This window comes from Falco punctatus (genome assembly GCF_963210335.1).
Source record: "Falco punctatus genome assembly, chromosome: 4".
NCBI classification, from domain to species: domain Eukaryota; kingdom Metazoa; phylum Chordata; class Aves; order Falconiformes; family Falconidae; genus Falco; species Falco punctatus.
In genome coordinates, this window is record NC_137583.1 from 5,764,872 (window position 1) to 5,770,116 (window position 5,245).

Sequence of the window (5,245 nt, forward strand, 5' to 3'; positions counted from 1 at the left end):
GTGAACTTGCCAGCCCTGTTTGCTCCAGTCTGCCAGGGGCTGTGGGGAGCTGGAAGGCAATCCCAGAGCCCCTGCAGTGGGCTCACCAGGCTTTGCAGCTGCCGTAGGACAGGTCAAAAACCTTCACTGGCTTTGTCTACTCACCAAGTGGTCTCAGTGTTACAGGAGCTATAAAACAGACGGCATATACTCTGTACATTAACCTGCTTTCGTTAACCCCCGCTGCAATCGTCCTCGTTGGTGTATTGCGGTACCTTGTTGCAGAGGAGTCAAGAAAAGCCGAGAAAAATTCCAGCACACAAGCTGTGAGAAGACACATGAACCCGCTCCAACTGTTTTGAGAATTCACACACCTACATCCAAAAGGGGTTTTCTTCCATGGCTTAATACAGGTACGAGCTCTTTTTCTTTGATCGGGAGAAATGTGAAGCACAAATAACTTCAGAGAAAGGGTCCTCCTGGTGCACTGGGGGCTGCCGGAGGAGAGGAAGGCTGTTTTTCTCCCTTCAACCCTTCAAACTAGCCCACTGCCATGACTGTTTGGGAGCCAGTGGCTTTCTGAACGCAAATTCCTTGATGCTGAATGTTACCAATCCGGCAGCATTCTTACAAGAGACAGATTTGGACTTGGCAAAGGGGAGGCATAACTAGGATTCCTCTGCTGAATGTCGGGGGTGTCTCACCCTCTCCCTTCCTCTCCTAGGGGACTGGGCTGCAAAAGGACTCTTGGAGATTCTGTATTTTCTATTATTCTGTTAATTCTTCGATAAAAGGCATAATTTTGGTTCTTGCTATGGGAGGAAAATATTCACATCATTTTTACAGTGATAATTGCAGTACACACAACCAAAGCTTAAGCCATATGTTTTCATTTGGCTTACAGATCACACTTTTTGCACTATCTTCTCTCTTTATCAGCTTCTACATCTTATGTACGTTATTTATAGATAACTGCCTTCTTCATACAGTAGCTTTGCCCCTAACCAGACTTCTGCACTTCTATCTTTCACTTACTGGTAATATGTTTCACCTACCTTTCATCACTCTCCTCTGTCCCGCAATGCTCAAAGACAACCCCAAAATGGCTGCTACCAAATGTTTTTGGTTTTGCCTTGAAACAAAAGACTAACTAGAGGGGTATGCAGTCTAAACATTGCTCCCCGGGCAATGTGCTGCACCATCCTATTCAGCTGTGAAATGAAGGGATCTCAATGACTTTTCTTTTGTGTTCAGAATACTCTGAGACATGGTGTTAAATAGTTCGGGTAAATCAAAGCTAAAAGCCATTATTTCTAAATTAGAAATCCCTGCAACAAGGCACTTGCAGTCCAGTGCAAATTTTTAAGAAGCTTTTCCAGAAAACCAAGAGATGTGGCAGAAATGGCTGGAAGCCGTTCTTGCCAACTCCATCCATAAACTCCAGACAAATACAAAAACGCTGCTGGAGAACAGTGTTTGCAGGTATATTCTGCTTCTTGTTTATGAGATGAAGATACAAAGAAATGGTTATAAAACATTTATTGGTGAGATACTGAATTCTTCATGGTTAGTTTGGTTACACCTCGCCATGGCCATGTTTTTGAAACCTAACTGACCCTGTCTGACTTTCTGCTGCCCAATGATTTGGGACACGTTGAATCATGTTGTTCACAGAATCCCACAGAAGGAAAAGTCTTTCTTTTCCTAAAATAAAACCCTGAGATTTTCATCCTGTACTCCAGCGCTCTGATATTAAGACGACAGGCATCTTATCTAGATCCTATTTCCACATGCAATTTTCACCCAGCAAGAAGCCTTCAGGCTTTAGATTAGATCAGACAACAATACCATTAGAAATACAGAATGATATAAATCATGCCCTTTCTGATTACAAATTTCCCTGTACAAACTTAGAGGCCCTCTTTTGGCACTACTTTCTATACTCTTTATGCACAATATAACAAAGTCAATCAAAAGCACGTGCCTCCCCTCTTTCGCCTTCTTGCCGTGTCACACCCAGTAGCAATTTGCTTCGTGGCAGGCAACACATGAAAAGAAATAAGCACTAGGAGACCATACTTCTGATCCCAACCTGTGATTTTACACGGTTACTCCTATGGGCTACCACACTGTCTTTACCAGGTTGCAAAGCCTGCAAACTGAGAAAAACTAACCTAGGGAAACACCAGCCTAACCAGGTGCAGCCTGCGAGCCTGCGTATGGGAAAACCAGAAGCTAAATGCAATGCAGATAGCTCATGGCACCAGGTTGTTTTCTCCCTTCAGCTGAAGCACACGTCTTCCTTGCTATTTGCTTGCTTTGCACGTGTTCTTCAGAAGTTAACGGTGAGTGTTAGAGCTTGATGCTGTGCCACCTGTAAACTAGCAAACGACAAGCACCCCCCAGCCCAAGAGTGCTGCCCTACACATTATTACCAAAGCCACTGGAACACAACAGCTAGAGTAAAATTGGATCCTATTATACTCTAAGCTCATAATCCTTTTCTGTCTCTTTAAGCATGCAAGTATCTGCACTATTTCATTCAGGTAAGTGTAAAAGAATTCCTTCATAAACTTCATAAATTCGTAATTTCCTGTTACCATACACACCATTAATTCTCTGCTCTAAAGCCATCACCCGGATTTCAGCTGGGTGCACAGCACCACCCGTAAGGTAACTTCAAAATTCTGCTAACGTTTGTTTTTTTCTGAAATGAACTATTCCAAAAAGGACAGAAGTCCAAGCTCCCCGAGCAGCCCCCGGGCATGGAGTGAGGTGTCTCCTGGCCCTTGGCAATCCTTCAGTAGCACCAAGTCCTTGTAGCTGTCCAGAGTGGATTCCTCGGGGGCAGAAACCACCCTCAGCAGCCTCAGGGCTGCTCCAGCTCCTCATGCTCACGGTCACCTTTGTGCTGTCATGGGCCAGGCACTGAGCTAGTGAGACCAAAAGGTCCCTGCCACTTTTCCTTCCCATTTGATATTGCTTTCATGTAATAAAAAAAATTGCACTGAACGTCCAAGGTATCTTTCTGATCTCAGTTTTGCTGACCAGGCACATAAACTTAATTTTAACTTCCCAATTCTGATTTTTTTTTTTTGCAGAAATTTTTATTCTTTCTTAGGTTCACATCTTAAAACTTCATTTCTTATTGCTTGCACTCTGTTTTGCTCTAAAAATACACCTGTGGTGAACTTAAGGAGGGAAAACCCAGTTAACACCTGTATTCCTAATTTCTCATTTTCTTTAAAATTTTATGCTAGAAATTTTGTTGGAACGGCTCTTTAGTGCTGTTTCTGTTCTCTGCAATTAATGAGACAATGGCAAAACACTCGGAAACTTCAGTGGAAATAGAGCTGAGGGCTACCATTGCAACAAGGCTGCTGTTATTCCAAAGTTTCATGAACATCCTGCGCTGCAGCGGCTTGGGGAACCATTTTGCTCATTTCAGCAGTCTACATTTTCATTAATAGGCAGTGCGGTTATTCCTTCCCCATGGAGCCATAAAACTGTAAATAGCAAAAAGAATAAGAATAGGCAGTCAGTCAAATGACAGAATATTAAAAAGGTCATAAGTAGTACACAACACCAAAATAATTGAATGACTGTATTAAAGAGCGGAATTCCAATAATAGCTCTCTACTCCAAGATAATACCAACATGAAAAACTAGCGCAGAATGTTTAATTCAAGTAACAGTGAATCTGGAAATTAGAACAGTTTATAAGACAGGTTTTTGCCAACACCCGGATTTCTTTTCCAGATGTTGGCTAAATTCTGTGAGCATTGTCATCCTTTTTCACTGGAGGTCTTAATGGTGTTCCGTTACATGAGAATGAAGCAGAACTGAGAAAAGCCTCAGTTGTTCATCGTGACCCTCCACATCCGTTTCCAGTGAAACACACTTTCCTTGAAAGGCTAACATCCAAGCTCTGCGAAGCTCAGTAAATCACGCGCATCCCCCCTCAATTATAAAAAGACACACATTGGTACAGAATCAATGAGTACTGATCATGGGTGCAACCCCGGGGAAAGAGGGAGACATATAATTGCATATTGGATGGTAGATCAATGGCTTGTGAGCCCATCATCCTGGGAGAGGCAAACCAAGCTGCTGAGTCATTGATTATTTCAAATACTGCACACAGTATTCTCTGTCCCTGAATAAAAGAAAGCCTTTAGGCATTTAAGACAAACTCAATGGTTTCTTAAACTCCTGAAAAGGATGCCAGATCTTCAAAGGCTTCAAAATCTGTGCTGTTTCCATAACTATAAGAATTGTTTTACTTCTAGGATTTTCGTCTAAAAACTATATATAACCTTTCAGGGCTTCTGTCAGAACACCATAGATAGGGAAAAATCTGTGTTGCTACTGGAGACCAAAGTGAGGAAGGGATAATATTTTCTGATGGTACCAGCTGACAACGCACCATAAACATGGTCCTCAGCTGTAATAATGGACATCACCTGAAAATCACCCTTTTAGCTGGGTAAAGCATATTTGTATCAGACAGGGATATTCGAATTAGACAGGGAAAAGAAGTAGCGTGCAGCGCTCACAATTAAATTCCCCAGCAGCACGTTTTTAAGTTTCAGGATATTGTGAGCATGTCACTGGAAATTAATGTGAGGCTGGTGTATTTCACGGCATAACGCAAAGGTTAATCTACAATTTTCATTACATTGATATGTAATAAACTATAAACGGGGTGATCATTTCTAGGGGGTGAATGTACCATCCTGTGACAAACTGGAAGCTGAAGGTGGCTCAGCACTTCCCCCAGGCACAGAGCCACCTGAGACCAGCTTCCACCAGGCTGGTCCTAACCTTTCCTGCTGGGGAAATCACTTCTTGGCCAACCAGTGAAATCAGTTCACAACATTTAGGGAAATTTAGAATATACACCCTAAACTGGCAAACCCACTAATTTCTAAAAGAGGTATAAGTTAAAGCCTGGCATCTTGCTGAAGAGCAGAAAATACTGTGGGAAACAAGCGTGGATTTGGATGAGGATGCCTGGTTTCCACCTGGCTTCCACTCTTTCTGTAACTGGAGCTTTAGGAGGCCTTATAGCCTGACATTCATGGTAAGCAGGATAACTAATTCTACTGCTGTTTCTATTTGTAAATGTTTTTTTCAATAACTTCCTTGCACTTTATAAAGGATCATCTTCCTTTTCAAAGAGTGTTATTTAATATTATCAGTAGTTTTTAAATACTGCTGTAAACAAGGGTACAGTGATCTTCTTACAGGCTGGAAAAGTAGTTAA